The sequence below is a fragment of the Symphalangus syndactylus genome, chromosome 6 (assembly GCF_028878055.3).
Source record: "Symphalangus syndactylus isolate Jambi chromosome 6, NHGRI_mSymSyn1-v2.1_pri, whole genome shotgun sequence".
In the NCBI taxonomy this organism is placed as follows: Eukaryota; Metazoa; Chordata; class Mammalia; order Primates; family Hylobatidae; genus Symphalangus; species Symphalangus syndactylus.
The window spans coordinates 66,256,969-66,274,766 of NC_072428.2; the positions used below are offsets into that span (position 1 = coordinate 66,256,969).

Genomic DNA, 17,798 nt, shown 5'->3' on the forward strand with positions numbered 1-17,798 from the left:
AGAGCAAATGCTGAGAGAATTCATCACCACTAGGCCTGCCTTGTAAAGCTCCTGAAGGAAGCATCAAATATGGAAAGGAAAAATCAATACCAGCCACTGCAGAACACACAAAAATATAAAAACCAATGACACTATGAAGAAATGGCATCAACTAGTGTACAAAATAAGCAGCTAGCATCAGGATAATGGAATCAAATTCACATATAACAACATTAAACTTATATGTAGATGGGCTAAATGCCCCAGTTAAAAGACACAGACTGGCAAATTGGATAGAGTCAAGACCCACCAGTGTTCTGCATTCAAGAGACCCATTTCATGTTCAAAGACACACATAGGCTCAAAATAAAGGGATGGATGAAAATTTACCAAGCAAATGGAAAGCAGAAAAAAGCAGAGACTAGTTTTGTCCTAGTCTCTGACAAAACAGGCTTTAAACCAACAAAAATGAAAAAAGACAAACAAGGGCATTACATAATGGTAAAGGGATCAATTTGACAAGAAGCATTAACTATCCTAAATGTATATGCACCCAATACAGGAGCACCCAGATTCATAAAACAAGTTCTTACAGACCTACAAAGAGACTTAGACTTCCACACAAGAATATTGGGAGACTTTAACACCCAGCTATCAATATTAGACAAATCAGCAAGACAGAAAATTAACAAGGATGTTCAGGACTTGAACTCACTCTGGATCAAGTGGACCTAATAAATTGCTACAGAAATCTCCACCCCAAAACTACAGAATATACAGTCCTCTTGGTGCCACACGGCATTTACTCTAAAATTGACCACATAATTAGAGGTGAAACACTCCTCAGCAAATGCAAAATAACTGAAATCATAACAAACAGTCTCTCAGACCACAGTGCAATCAAATTAGAACTCAGGATTAAGAGTTCTAACTCACTGAAAACCACACAACTACATGGAAATTGAATAACCTGCTCCTGAATGACTCCTGGGTAAATAATGAAATTAAGGGAAAAGTCAAGAAGTTGTTTGAAACCAATGAAAACAAAAAGAAAACATACCAGAATCTCTGGAACACAGCTAAAGCTGTGTTAAGAGGGAAATTCATAGCACTAAATGCCCACATCAGAAAGCTAGAAAGATCTCAAATCGACACCCTAACATCACAATTAAAAGAACTAGAGAAGCAAGAGCAAACAAATTCAAAAGCTAGCAGAAGATGAGAAATAACTAAGATCAGAAGGGAACTGAAGGAGAAAGAGACACGAAAAACCCTTCAAAAAATCAATGAATCCAGGGGATGTTTTTTTGAAAAAATTGAAAAAATAGATAGACCACTAACAGACTAATAAAGAAGAACAGAGAGAAGAATAAAATAGACAAAATAAAAAATGATAAATGGGACATCACCACTGACCTCACAGAAATACGAACTACCATCAGAGAATACTATAAACACCTCTATGGAAATAAACTAGAAAGTCTACAAGTAATGGATAAATTCCTGGACACATACACCCTCCCAAGACTAAACCAGGAAGAAGTCAAATCCCTGAAAAGACAAATAACAAGTTCTGAAATCAAGGCAGTAATAAATAGCCTACCAACCAAAAAAAGCCCATGACCAGATAGATTCCCAGCCAAATTCTACCAGAAATACAAACAGGAGTTGGTACCATTCCCTCAGACTATTCCAAACAATTGAAAATGAAGGACTCCTCCCTAACTCATTTTATGAGGCCAGCATCATCCTGACACCAAAAACTGGCAGAGACACAACAAAAATAGAAAGCTTCAGGCCAATATCCCTGATGAACATTGATGTGAAAATCCTCTATAAAATACTGGCAAAACGAATCCAGCAGCACATCACAAAGCTTATCCACCACAATCAAGTCCCTGGGATGCAAGGCTGGTTCAACATATGCAAATCAATAAATGTAATCCATCACATAAACAGAACCAATGACAAAAGCCACATGATTATCTCTATAGATGCAGGAAAGGTCTTTAATAAAATTCAACATCCCTTCATGTTAAAAACTTCAGTAAACTAGGTATTAATGGAACATATCTCAAAATAATAAGAGCTATTTATGACAAACCCACAGACAATATCATACTGAATGGGCAAAAGCTGGAAGCATTCCCTTTGAAAACTTGGCAGAAGACAAGGATGCCCTTTCTTACCACTCCTATTCAACATAGTGTTGGAAGTTCTGGCTATCAGGCAAGAGAAATAAATAAACGGTACTCAAATGGGAAGAGAGGGAAGTCAAATTGTCGCTGTTTGCAGATGACATATTCCTATATTTAGAAAACCCCATCGTCTCAGCCCCAAATCTCCTTAAGCTGATAAGCAACTTCAGCAAAGTCTCAGGATACAAAATTAATGTGCAAAAATCACAAGCATTCTTATACACCAACAATAGACAAGCAGAGAGCCAAATCATGAATGAACTCCCATTCACAATTGCCACAAAGAGAATAAAATACCCATCAATACAGCTAACAAGGGGGTGAAGAACCTCTTCAAGGAAAACTACAAACCACTGCTCAAGGAAATAAGAGAGGACACAAACAAATGGAAAAACATTCCATGCTCATGGATAGGAAGAGTTAATATTGTGAAAATGGCCATACTACCCAAAGTAATTTAAAGATTCAATGCTATTCCCATCAAACTACCATTGACATTCTTCATAGAATTAGAAAAAACCACTTTAAAATTCACATGGAACCAAAAAAGAGCCCTCATGGCCAAGACAATCCTAAGCAAAAAGAACAAAGCTGGAGGCATCATGCTACCTGACTTCAAACTATGCTACAAGGATACATTAACCAAAACAGTATGGTACTAGTACCAAAACAGACATATAGACCAACGGAACAGAATAGAGTCCTCAGAAATAACACCACACATTTACAACCAACTGATCTTCAACAAAACTAAAAAAAACAAGCAATGAGTAAAGGATTCTCTATTTAATAAATGGTGCTGGGAAAACTGGTTGGCCATACACAGGGCACTGAAACTGGACCCCTTCCTTACATCTTATACAAAAATTAACTCAAGATGCATTAAAGACTTAAATCTGAAACCCAAAACCATAAACACCCTAGAATAAAACCTAGGCAATACCATTCAGGACATAGGCATGGGCAAAGATTTTATTATGAAATCACCAAAAACAACTGCAACAACAGTCAAAATTGACAAATGAGTCCTAATTACACTAAAGAGCTTCTGCACAGCAAAAGAAACTATCACAGAGCAAACAGCCATCCTACAGAATGGGAGAAAATTTTTGCAATCTACCCATCTGACAAAGGTCTAGTATCCAGAATGTACAAGGAACTTAAACAAAATTACAAGAAAAAAACAAACAACTCCATTCAAAAGGGGGCAAAAGATATGAACAGATGCTTCTCAAAAGAAGAAATCAATGCAGCCAACAAACATGAAAAAAACACAGCATCATTGATCATTAGAGAAATGCAAATCCAAACCACAGTGAGATACTATCTCATACCAGTCAGAATGGCAATTATTTAAAAGGAAACAACAGATAATGGTGAGGCTGTGGAGAAATAGGAATGCTTTTACACTGTTGGTAGGAATATAAATTAGTCCAACCATTGTAGAAGACAGTGTGGTGATTCCTCAAGGATCTAGAACCAGAAATACCATTTGACCTAGCAATCCCATTACTGGGTATATACCCAAAGAAATATAAATTATTCTACTATAAAATACATGCACATATTTTTGTTGCAGCACCATTCACAATAGCAAAGACATGGAACCAACCCAAATGCCCATCAATGATAGACTGGATAAAGAAAATGTGATACATATATATCACGGAATATTATGCAGCCATAAAAAGGAATGAAATCATGTCCTTTGCGGGGACATGGATGAAGCTGGAAGACATCATTCTCAGCAAACCAACACAGGAACAGAAAGCCAAACACAGTGTGTTCTCACTCATAAGTGAGAGTTGAATACTGAGAACACATGGACACAGGAAGGGGAATAACATACACCAGGAACTGCTGGGGGAGGGATGCAAGGGGAGGGAGAGCATCAGGACAAATAGCCAATGCATGTGGGGCTTAAAACCTAGGTGACGGGTTGATAGGTGCAGCAAACCACCATGCCACATGTACACCTATGTGACAAACCTGCATGTTCTGCTCATGTATCCTGGAACTTAAAGTAAAAAATAAAAATAAAAAAAAAAGAGAAGAAACAATGATATATATTTTCTAAGAAGGGTAACATGGGATGTTTCATACATTGACTGCCAAAAAGGCATATAAATGGGAAATTAATTTATTTGTGCTAATGTGGCAACATCAGTCTGTAAAATCAGTTATTCATTAAGCACCTACTATGTACCCAGGGTCTTTGCTAAGTATTAGGAATAAGAGAGAGACAAGATAATGCTCTTGTCCTCAGTGACCTAGTAGGGGACACAAATATACACTACTCAAAAAAAAGTCTATATTTTACAAACTCTATTCAATTATTGAGTTATTAATTTTTTTACATAAGGCTTAACAGCACAAATTTTAGAGTGAGTGAAATAAATCATTTGTTTTTTAACTAGTGCCAAAATTTTTAATTTTTTCTTTATAATGAAACGAATATAAGTTAATTTAGGAAACATAGAAGATATGTATAATTAAAAGTAAAGAAAAAATAAAGTAAAATAAAGTGAATCCTTCATCTGTAGATAACTTTCATGAAAATTTTGGATGTACTCACCCACATTATCTTCTAAAAATACATAAACACATAGAGAACAATACTGTCTTAGTCTATTTGTGTTGCTATAAAGGAATACCTGATGCTGAGTAATTTATAAAGAATAAAGGTTTATTTGACTCTTGGTTCTGCAGGCTGTACAAGTAGCATGGCACCAGCATCTGCTTCTGATGAGGGCTTCAGAGAGCTTCTACTCATGGTGGAAGGCCAAGGGGGATGAGGCACTACATACTGAGAGAAGAAGGAAGAGAAGGATGGGAAGGAGGTACTAGACTCTTTTTAACACAGAGATCTGGTGGGAACTATAGAGCAAGAACTCACTCATTACCCTAAGGATGGCATCAAACTGGTCATAAGACATCTGCCCCCATGACCCAAACACCTCCCAATAGGCTCCACCTGCAACATTGGGGATCAAATTTCAACATGAGATTTGGAGGGAAAAAATATCCAAACTATATAAAATACTTGCTGTCACACAATTTTTTTAAATTAACTGTTGTTTTTCTTGTCTTTATTTTCTACAGGAATATTCATGCCCTGATATACTTTAAAATTAAAATTTTTGTTGAGATAATTATAGACTCACATGCAATTATAAATATATATATCTCCATTACTTTTAATAGCAAAAACCGCAATTACTTTTGCACCAACCTATAATATACAGAGATGTCTTGTACGTTTTACAGTTTCACCCAATGGAAATATTTCATAAAACTATAGTACAATATCACAAACAGGATACTGGCATTCGTACCGCACAATGATATCACTCATATTTCCCATTTTACTTGTCCTCAACTTTGCATGTGTATGTAAATGTATATCATGTGTATATATGAGAATTTTGTTCTATACAATTTTATCATGTACGTAGGTTCCAGTTTCTACTATCGGAGTCAAGATACTGAACAGCTGAATTGCAAGCACACCTCTTGTCCTTTTATAACCCCACCCACCTCATCTCATCCCCACCTCCATCTCTACCCTCTGATAACCACAAATCTGTCCTCTATTTCTAAAATTTTGTCATTTCAAAATGTTATGTAAATGGAATCAATCATATATTATGTAACCTTTTTGTTTTGGCTTTTTCTACGCAGCATAATTCCCTGAAGAGTCATCCAACTTATGTAATTAATAGTTTCTTCCTTTTTGTTGCTGAGTAGTACTCCATGGTACTAATACACCACAGATTTTTTAACTGTTCACCTACTCAATGAGCTGGTTCCAGATTTTGGCTATTAAAAATAAACTGCTGTGAACATTCACATATAAGATTTTGTGTGACCATACGGTAATTGCATGTTTTGTTTTATAAGAAAGTATTCAACCTTTTCCCATGGCGGCTGTGCTATTTTACATTCCCACCAGCAATGAATGAATGACCCGGTCTAGTTTCAAGTTCTGGATCTGCTACATGTTAACCAGGTGAACTTAGGCAAGCTACTTTATTACTTTTAGGCTTTGTTTCCTCAGCTTTTTTTTTTTTTTTTTTTTTGAGGCTGGACAGCCTTGCTCTGTCACCCAGGCTGGAGTGCAACGGCATGATCTCTGCTCACTGCAACCTCCACCTCCCGGGTTCATGCCATTCTCCTGCCTCAGCCTCCTGAGTAGCTGGGACTACAGGCACCCACCACCACACCCGGCTAATTTTTTGTATTTTTAGTAGAGATGGGGTTTCACCATGTTAGCCAGGATGGACTCGATCTCCTGACTTCATGATCCACCCGCCTCGGCCTCCCAAAGTGCTGGAATTACAGGTGTGAGCCACCACGCCCGGCCTGTTTCCTCAGCTTTTAATCCGAGGATCACAATATGTTTTCAGGGCTATTACTGGGATTAAAAGAGATATATGTGTGAAACAAAAAGTCAACAAGTAGTAACAAAGTATAGAGTAACGGCTAAGAAGACACACTGCATATTAAAGAGCCTTATTTTATGAATAAATGCTTGCAGTAAGGAGGAAAATGCCTGGAGTTAAGCAGGAAGACTGGATATTAGAAAGGAAGAGAATATAAATTATAGATTACTGCCATTTTTGCTTAATAAGATCATAAATGCTAGACAGAGGTATTTTAATGTGTAAAAATCCTAGGCTCTGAAATCTGACTGTCTGGATTTGAATTCCACCTCTATCTCTTACTATATGGCTTAGGTAGGTTACTTATCTTCTTTGTGCTTTAATACTTTTATCTATAAGATTATAATATGACTAATATTTACTTCATCAATCTGTTGTGCAGATTAAAAGTGTTGATACACATAATGAAGTTAGACTTATGCCTACAACAAAATAATTATTAACCATTATAATTTTAAAATGTCTGCTTTGTCTCCCTTCTATGTATTCGCTGTATGACCTTGGATAAATCATGTAACAATTGCTGTGTCTCAGTTTCCTTATCTGTACAAAAGAATAAAATATTATAGAACTATGATAAAGATTAAATGTGATAACATATTCAAGATGCTTGGTACATACCAAACATGATATAAATGTTAGCTCCCTTCGTAATCATCAATTATGTCACTATATTGTAACCAGACATTTTTCTCATTTCTCCCAGGAATGAGAGAAACTGTCACCTGTCAGTTTTCCCAAGAGTATGCCTTTGTACAGCTGCTTAACTTGCTGCGTGAAGTTTAGAGTACAGAAGTTTTGCACCAAAGTATACTTTAATAGTTCACAAGTGTCTTTGTGCTCAATTTTTGGTAATAGACTGTTCTTGAAAATTCATTCCTAAAAATGTGTGTCTCTCAACTAGGACAAAGTTGCTATAGTGATGATTACTTATTTTTTCCAGAGGGAAATAAATTATGTAAACACAACCATATTATCATCTTGTCTAACAGTGTATTGGAGAAGAAAGACTAGGCTCTTTATAAGTTAGTATAAAGCACAGCAGGTAGAGTGGAGATTCCTGGGGGAACCTATATGCACTGGTGTTATAAATTCCATGAAACATGGGGTCTAGGCGACCCTAGGAAGTAGATAATTTGGGTCTGTAAACTCAAAATTTATAAGATCTCAAACAGACTTCCTCTGAGAAGCATGGTGGTAACTTGTCACGTCCATTTGATTCAGCTGTTTTGATTCAGGAGCATTTTGATATTTGGGCATTTTGACACCTCCTAAAAGCAAACAAGCTTTCAGCTTTTATGATAACTGTGTAACTTGTATTAAAACAGGAACATCATCCCTAAGTCTTAACCCTTTGTGATGGGGTCAAGGATGAGGTGAAGGAGAGGGATGGGGTCAGAAATTAAAAGTCAGATTGGTTTAAAGATGGAGATAGAGTGAATGGATTGGGTAATTTAAAGATGGAATAAACCTCAATACTTGGAGGAGATTCAGAGATGAAATGATGGACAAGCAGAATGATGAGATAAGGTTAGAGCATCATCTACTAAAAGAGTCACCTATCATTTCAAGCAAGGGTCTATGAATTCTCCGAATTTTGGTTATATCTTGAGCAGTATACATTTGCATCTCCAAAGTTATTATTTCTTTTTTAAATGTGCAATGGTCATTTATAATTACTTTTAAATTTTTTTAAAAAACTGACGGCTTTAGGTCTAACATATAAGTCTTTAATCCATCTTGAATTAATTTTTGTATAAGGTGTAAGGAAGGGATCCAGTTGCAGCTTTCTACATATGGCTAGCCAGTTTTCCCAGCACCATTTATTAAATAGGGAAGCCTTTCCCCATTTCTTGTTTTTGTCAGGTTTGTCAAAGATCAGATAGTTGTAGCTATGCGGCATCATTTCTGAGGGCTCTGTTCTGTTCCATTGATCTATGTCTCTGTTGTGGTACCAGTACCATGCTGTTTTGGTTACTGTAGCCTTGTAGTATAGTTTAAAGTCAGGTAGCGTGATGCCTCCAGCTTTGTTCTTTTGGCTTAGGATTGACTTGGCGATGCGGGCTCTTTTTTGGTTCCATATGAACTTTAAAGTAGTTTTTTCCAATTCTGTGAAGAAAGTCACTGGTAGCTTGATGGGGATGGCATTGAATCTATAAATTACCTTGGGCAGTATGGCCATTTTCACGATATTGATTCTTCCAACCCATGAGCATGGAATGTTCTTCCATTTGTTTGTATCCTCTTTTATTTCATTGAGCAGTGGTTTGTAGTTCTCCTTGAAGAGGTCCTTCACATCCCTTGTAAGTTGGATTCCTAGGTATTTTATTCTCTTTGAAGCAATTGTGAATGGGAGTTCACTCATGATTTGGCTCTATGTTTATTGCAGCACTATTCACAATAGCAAAGAGTTGGAACCAACCCAAATGTCCAACAACGATAGACTGGATTAAGAAAATGTGGCACATATACACCATGGAATACTATGCAGCCATAAAAAATGATGAGTTCGTGTCCTTTGTAGGGACATGGATGAAACTGGAAAACATCATTCTCAGTAAACTATCGCAAGGACAAAAAACCAAACATCGCATGTTCTCACTCATAGGTGGGAATTGAACAATGAGAACTCATGGACACAGGAAGGGGAACATCACGCTCCGAGGACTGTTGTGGGGTGGGGGGAGGGGAGAGGGACAGCATTAGGAGATACACCTAATGCTAAATGACGAGTTAATGGGTGCAGGAAATCAACATGGCACATGGATACATATGTAACAAACCTGCACATTGTGCACATGTACCCTAAAACCCTAAAGTACAATAAAAAAAAAAAAAACTGACGGCTTAGTAATGTGACTTTTTCATTCCTCCATTTGAAAATCTGAATGATAAAATGAAAGTCTTGGCAAAAGATTAGCAGTCAGGGAGAAACACTGCGCACAAAATATAATGGGTGCAATGGGCTTAAAAGAAAGAAAGTTTATACCTAGTTGGAGGAGAATCAGAATAGGAACCCTAAAGGAAGTGGTACTTGCAACAGAATTTGAGTAATGAATTCTATCCTTGTCTTTGTGACTAAGTAGCTTCCTAGCTACTCAACTGGAATTGCTCTCATAAGGTCACCAATGGCTTTAAACTTAAAAAAAAAATCATCTGTCAGAATCTGTTTGAATAAAAAGAAGTTAAAAGTAATTCAAAAATTAGTTTTAAAATTCAATGAATGCTTTTCAAACCCACTTATTAACATTTTCTGTATCATTTGATATTGTTAACAACTCTTTCATGCTTATAATTTCTCTCTCTGCTATTGTGGTATTTTTCCTCTCTCTTAGTTCTCCTCCTGCCAGAGGAATCTGCCTAGTGTCCTTTGTAAGCTTCTTTTCCTGTACTTACCCTTAAGATTCCCTAGGGATTATGCCCCTAACCCTCTTCTATTCTCCACTACATGATGACTATTCTCTGTCTCTATATCAATGAGCTTTAACTAGATTATGTATGCTGTAGCAACATACAATCCCAAAATCTCAATAGTTTATAACAAAGGCTTATGTTTCACTCATGTGTTCTATCTTTTGTAGGTCCACAACTGCAGCTTAGCCAAGCATCTTCTGCAGCGAAGGAGCAGCTCCTGTCTGAAACATGCTAGTCTTGTAACAGAGGGAAAAGATGGTAGACCACAAGATGTTCCTTAAAACTTATTCTTAGAAGTGGCACACAACTTCACAGTTTATTAGCCAAGGAAAGTCAAATGGCCAAAACTGACTTCAGTAAAGTAGAAGTTTATTCCTCCCTCAAGTACAGACTGGTGGAGAGTTGCCAGTAAGGAATGGAAGCATTTTGTCTGACAATAAGAAAATCTATCACAGTGTTAAAGGCCCAAATACCACCGATATATCTTATCAATTTATAAGACCAGCTTAAACATCTCACAAGAGCACCGAAGTATATATTTTATTAAGATTTCTTCTGTATATCCCACAGACATCACAGCTCAAGAGTCAAATCTAAACTCATCACTTTCTCCCCTGATCCCATTCTCATTTCTCCCCCTTACCGACCCTACTCTAAATATGGGTCTCCTTATATTTGTAAATGGTACCATCATCCACACTTTCAACCGGAAGTTAACTCCTCCCTCTTCATAACCAATCCTTTACAATAGGTCTTCTCCAGTATATTTCCTATGTGCTTCTTAAATCTCTCATTTCCTTTTCATCCCTTCTGCCAAAGATTTTGGTAAGGTCCTCATTATCTTTCAACTGATCACTGCAATACTCTCCAAACTGGAATCTCTGACTCCAGTCTCAATCAGTGATCACTTATTCATTCAGTCAACAAATATTTATTATTATTATATGTTAAGCTCTGAATATACAATGGTGAGCAAGGTAGCCATGGTTCCCACTCTTGGGGAATTTATAGCTTTCATAAAAAGAGAATTAAATTATTGATAGCACAAAGTGTGGTAAATGCTATGATTCACTCATCTAAAAACTACTGTTAGGCAGAATCTACAATGTATAAAGGCACTGTTCTAGTCCCTGAGGATATAGAAATGAATGACAGACAAGGATCCTGTCCAGGAATAAATACGTAATTTTAAAAATATGATAGTTTCAAGTAATGGCAAGTGCTATTTAAAACATAATAAATAGTAATATGATAGAGCACAAGTGGAAGATGTAAGGATAGCTAAGTAGTCTTGGTGGTAAAAGAAGGATTTTCTGACTTAAGCTAAGACCAGAATGATGAGAAGAAAACCAGCCATGAAGAGATCCAGAGGAAAGTATCCCATATAGAAGAAAAAGTCAATGTAAAAGCTGTCAGGGACAAGCTGAGACACAATGAGTAAGGAAATAACTTGCAGGAGATGAAGTCAGAAAACTCAGTAGAGAATATATTACGTATATCTTTACAGAATATGTCAAAAGATTTGGATTTTTATCCTAAGTGTAGTAGAATGCCATTGGAAGATTTAAAACACAGAAATGACATGATCAAATTTACATTTTTAAAGAAGACTTCTGACTGCTGTGGGAAAAATGGATACCAGGAGCAAAAGTAGAATTAGGAAGGCCAGTAAGTCAACTCCTAAAGCAATCTAAGCAAGACATCATGTTGGCTTGGACTAGAGCAGTAGCAGTGGCATATACAAGAAGTATAAATATGGTCAAGTTATATTTAGAGTTAGAGACAGTGAGACTTGATGATAGATTAGACGTGGGGATGAAAAGAAAGTGGAATCAAAAATGACTAATCAGAGTTTAGCATGAGAAACCTGGGTATATGGTGGTGTCATTACCAGGGATGAGAAAGTTAGAAATAAAAGGATAGCAAAAGAGAAATTAAAAGTTTTCTTTTGGGTCAGGCACAATGGCTCATGCCTGTAATCTCAGCACTTTGGAAGGCCAAAGAAGGAGGATGCCTTGAGGTCAGGAGTTTGATACCAGCCTTGGCAACATAGCAAGACCTGTCTCTACCAAAATAAAAAAAAATAGCCAGACATGGTGGCATGTATCTGTAGCCCCAGCTATTCAGGAAGCTGAGGCAGGAAGGTTACTTGAGGCCAGGAGTTCAAGGCAGTGAGATTTCATCATGCGACTACACTCCAACCTTAGCAAAAGAACAAGACCTTCTCTCAAAAAAAGGAAGAAGGAAGAAGAAGGAAGAAGGAAAAAGAAGAAGGGAAGAAGAAGGAAGAAGGAAGGAGAAGAAAGAAGAAGAAGGAGGGAAGATGAAAAGGTTTTCTTTTTGAACAACTTAAGTTGTTAGGCAAAGTACAGTGCTATGACAATATACAATGGGGGAAATATAATAAACTAATGATGTCAGGAAATGATTCCTATAGAAAATAAGATGTGAAAAAAAAAGAATTGAAAAAAATCCTCCATAATAGTCAGCATAATCTTTATAAAATACACATTTGATTAGAACATTTCTTTTCTTAAGATCTGTCACTAATTTTTTTATCTACTACAGCATGAATTCTCTGAATACCCTTTAAGATGTCAATCTCCTCCAACAGACTGTTAGTCCCTTGGGTGAAGAATTCATTGTTGTTCATTCAGAATTTATCACAATAACTAGAAAATAGTAATTGTGACTTCAACCTAAAACACAGTACTTGTTACATAGAACATAGAACATAGCCCTGTGTTAAGTGAGTAATCTAGCTGTGTAATAGTCAAGTAGCTTAGTCTCTCTGAGGCTTATTTCTTCAATTATGAAAGGCAGAACCTCTTTAAGATCACCTGAAACTTTAATATTCTATGATAAATTTCTCTGTGATATGTGAAAACCTTACGTTTGAAAGTCATTTGCAATCAATTAGAATTCCAGTCCAGACTTGTGTGACTCTTAAACATGCTACACAGTTTCTCTACACCTCTGTTTCTTCACGTGTGAAATAAAAAATTAAAATATTGCTCCATGTCATAGAAAATCTCATTGATGATGTAAACCATATTTAAATGTCAAATGATTAAAATAGTAAGCAGAATTCTGTAAATGAAAGAATATTTTTTCTTAAATGATTCGTGATCAGAAATGAGGCTTGTTGCCTGCTAAATTATGCCTTACTACATTTGGAAGGAATATGTTCATAAGTAATGATTTCTCTTTATTTCATCTTTTATCAAGCTGTTCTTTGGTGTGTGTGAATCATTACAAGAACAACAAAGTAAGCCCTAATTTTTTCAAGAGTATGTTTGTGAAATATAACTCAAATGTACAACCTCTTCCAGCTCTTCATATTTCTTCACCAGCCTTCTCTATTTTGTTTTTACCATTGTATCAAATCTCTAATTTTTAAATATTCACCAATGGCAAAGTATGATCTTATGTAGAACCAACTTTTCAAGAACATTATATCCTATTATATGATATTCACTCTATGTTCAATAATTTTACTTCATTCACCTACTACCTCAATGTGTTTTACAGTGGAAAATTTTAACTCCAACTTAAAAAAATGCTACCAAAATCAAAAATCTTTTGGAAGCGCAACAGAAATGAAACATAATTCAAGCAATCTAAAAATACAAACTGGAAAAACACATACTAAAATGGAATGAACAGGAGTAGGAGTGCAAGCACTGGTAGTAGTTATCCTTGACCACAACATTTGCAGCTATAGCTGAGTAAGAAAAAAGGTGAATCCCAGTGGAATTGCTCTATGGCTAACAGGCAGTATGTAAAGAGTGTTATTAATATCAGTTTGTTTTCAGGATAATACACCTTTTCAAAACCTAGACACATTTTGGTGGAAATTGGCTAACATTCACCAATCCTGTTACCTTTGCTTCCTTAGGCACAGTTAGATTCTACTACTAAGATCCTTTGGAGCTAGGTGCAGCCAGATGTCCAAATTGTGGCCAGTGGAATATGGATAAATCTTCTCCACAGGGCAACAAGCATGTCCCCAACAAGAGCTATACCCATCTCTTCTGGCTGCTAGGTCAGTAAACAAAAGATCTCTGGTCTATGTTCATGAGACAGCTGGTGGGAAGGAATGCAGCAGCTACCTGTTACAGGCTTCTGTCTTTGATTTTGCATAACTATGCCTCTAATACATTTACTAGAAAGTTAGGTTGGTGCAAAAGTAATTGTGGTTCTTGTAGTCACTTTTAATGGCAAAAGCCACAATTACTTTTGCACCAACCTAATAGTGTATACTGCCTTTCTCAGCAAAACTGTACTTGCCAGAACCATTGCTGAGAAGATTTATAACTTTGTTTACAAGGTTAAAAATAAAATATAACCATGAGAATAAAAAGGATTAAGAGGTTGAATTTAAAACATTAAAACCAAAAATAAAATAAGAGAAAGAACAGATAAAGCAACATAAATCCGGGGAATAAAAGTCTACTAAAACAACGATAGACCAACATCTACAAATTCTACCAAAAATGCTGTACCTGGTAGATATTAAATAGCATATGCTGTTGAGGAATTCAGTATCTTGAAATCACGACAAATACTATCTGCAAAGAGGAGCACTTAAAAGATTTAAGGTAAAGGATTTTGGATGGTGGGGAGAACAATTACAAGGAAACAGGCAGAAATGGACTCCAGACATGTTTTCGAGAGGGTTGGGACTCTCCCATCTCCTGGACAAATCCAGAAGCCATAACACTGGAGAAGAGCCACAACAAAGCCCATTTTGATAGGACTCTCAAGATTCAAAGCACTGGCCGGGCACGGTGGCTCACGCCTGTAATCCCAGCACTTTGGGAGGCCGAGGTGGGTGGATCACCTGAGGTCAGGAGTTTGAGACCAGCCTGGTCAACATGGTGAAACCCCGTCTCTACTGAAAAACGCAAAAAATTAGCTGTGCATCATGGCCTGCACCTGTAATCCCAGCTACTCAGGAGGCTGAGGCAGGAGAATTGCCTGAACCTGGGAGGTGGAGGTTGCAGTGAGCCGAGGTTGCACCACTCCTGTCCAGCCTGGGCAACAAGAGTGAAACTCCGTCTCAAACAAAAAAAAAAGATTGAAAGCACTAATCAGAACAGGCACACCTCACTTAAAAAGAGACACATTCCTAAAAGTGGTATACAGTTTTAATTTTTATTTTTTCTTTTAAACACAAAAATTCCTTTTTTAGAACCTAACACAGTGGGCACTCTATAAAAATTTTGGAATTGACGAAACCATTGATGGAGGAAACCATGGAGGCTTTCCATCCATTACTCTCACATCACTCTATATAGTATGTACACTGCCTCTAATCTACAGATGGAGAAATTTTAAGCACAGAGATATTAAACAACTTGCCCAAAGCCACATATATGTCTGCTGACTCTAAGACCCATCGTTTACAACTTGTGGCTTTGTTTGTTAAAAGATCCCTTCCTGTTTAAGTAAAAGAGCAAATTTTACCTTACAAACCATCAGACCCTAAATTAATCTACCTGAAAAATAAAATGTGGGTATGGTGTTTTGAGCTGCTTCAAAGTGAGACACATTAAGGACAAAGTGTTTGAGAACATTTAAAGGTCTTTTAACTTCATTAGAGATTTTAAGTCTGATAGATTTAACATGCCTCTACAAAATGTACAATCTAATCATGTTGAAAGATCAAATCTAGAATAAGCCCTATTAATTAGCACAAGAAATAACAGTGCCATTTGTTGCCATTGGAGGAAATGGTTTTGTTATAGATTTCTAAGAGAAATTAGTTAGATTTTACTATGAAGGCCATAAAATGTTGTTTATATTCTTTTTCAAATAACAATTCTTGTAATAAGATAACAAAGACATACTGCTTTGTAATTCTTATGAAAATAAATTTGTTAATAATCACTTAAAATAATAGCTTCCATTTGTTTAGTAAATATCAATCAGGTAAATGTTCTAGGCACTTTATAAACATCTTATTTAATCCTTGCTACAACTCTTTAAGATAAAATACTATTTTTCACATTTTATAGGTTCATTATGGCTTAAATAACTAAAATTATATAGTGTGAATAATACAACCACAGATGCATCTCATTCTAAAGCCCATGCTATCTCCATTGTGTCCTAATTAGAGCTACCTTAAAAGAAATATTATTCAGTGACACCTCCAGTTTGAAGGGATATAGTATATGTGCGTGTGTGTGTCTGTGTGTTTATATATTGATATATATTTTAAAATTTAGAATGTAAATTTGTTTTAAAATGAAAAACTTCTAAGAAAAAGCTTTGTATATCAAAGACAATAAACACATTCTGCCATTTGAATAAAATCTTTTAGTCTAATGAATCATGGCAATTTTATGTTATTTAAAAAGAGAAAGGCAACACAGTGTGCATTGGTCATAAGTTGAAAATATTGCATTGTAAAGTCAAAAAATCATAAATAGAACCATTATAAATTAAAGACCAATACAGAAGTTCTAATCTGCCATTTAATTGACTAGTTGTATAACTAATCTTACAATTTTCACTTTAAGTCTTTAAACTTCTTCCATACTGATAATCTAGCTTTCACTTCTTTATTTAACAAATACTAAATTCTAGAAACATTCACAGACTCCAAGAATACTATGATGAAAAACACATTTGTTATGGACTGAATTGTGTCTCCCCTGCCCCCTACCCAAACTAATATGTTGAAATTCTAACTCCCAGTACTTCAGAATGTGACTATATTTAGAGATGGGGTCTTTAAAGAGGAAATCAAGTTAAATGAGGTAATTAGGGTGGGACCTAACCCAATATGGCTGGTGACTTTATAAGAAAAGGAGATTAGGACACAGATAAAGAAGGAAGACCATATGACAATACAAGAGGAAGATAGCCATCTGCAAGCCAAGGAGAGAGGTCCCAAAGAAACCAACCTTGCCAACCATTGCCAACCACCTTGATCTTGGACTATTAGCTTCCAGAATTGTGAGAAAATAAATTTTTGCTGTTTAAACAATCGAATTTGTGATATTTATTATTTCATCTCTAGAAAACTAATACATATTTCATGATTTATTTGTGTACCCTCACTCATTACCCTAAACATTAATGTAAAAATTTGAAGCTTAAAATTTCTGAAAAAAAAATTATGAAAAGGTTAAATCCCAAGAAAGCAAAGAAACCATAAGTATTTTTATTTTGGAACTTTAACTGAAATTAGACTTGGACATCAATAAATTTGAGGGGGATGAGATAGACAGAAAAGGCAATTGTTTCCCAAACTGATCTTAACCAATCTCTTTGAAAATGTTTTCCCAAAAGTCTAATAATTCCAGGAATTCTCTGAACTTGGAGGCAGCTTAGAGCAATGGACAGATCGTTGACCTTACAGACAGGTAAATCTCAGCAGCTAGCTGATTCTGGGCAAGTTATTTAGCATTTCTTAGCCTCTATTGCTAATATGAAAATTAGGAAACTCATAGTTTGACTCAAATGAAATAATCCAAATTAAAGCGATTTTTATACTTGAAAGTACCTTACAATGTTTTCATGAGGAATAATTTTCCTGCTTTAGCAATCTAAAAAGCCCTATCAGAAAATGATATCAATGAATTTCTAATCTAAACTAGACTATTGCTAAGAGACAACATTAAGTTTACCAGTTCCTGGAAACTATTCATTTTAAAAACACTACATTCAGTATTCTGGAATTTCTTCAATTCTCCTTGAGCATTCAAATAATGAGCAGAGACCTCGAGACAAGATTTGGGGTGAGAAAGTAAAA

The 17,798-nt window shown here is 35.9% G+C and overlaps 1 protein-coding gene and 1 long non-coding RNA gene across 6 annotated transcripts in view; one reads left to right on the forward strand and one right to left on the reverse strand.

Annotated features, from left to right (window-relative positions):
- The window catches only part of LOC134736908 (uncharacterized), a 43,026-nt gene extending 32,096 nt beyond the window's left edge, over positions 1-10,930 (forward strand). Inside the window, exons 2-3 of the long non-coding RNA XR_010121385.1 lie at positions 4,887-5,017; positions 10,201-10,930. This is a non-coding gene — a long non-coding RNA (uncharacterized lncRNA). The remainder of the gene's footprint in view (positions 1-4,886; positions 5,018-10,200) is intronic.
- DLG2 (discs large MAGUK scaffold protein 2) overlaps positions 1-17,798 on the reverse strand; it is a 2,194,174-nt gene that overhangs the window by 2,008,290 nt on the left and 168,086 nt on the right. The gene's annotated exons all lie outside the window — the stretch shown is intronic.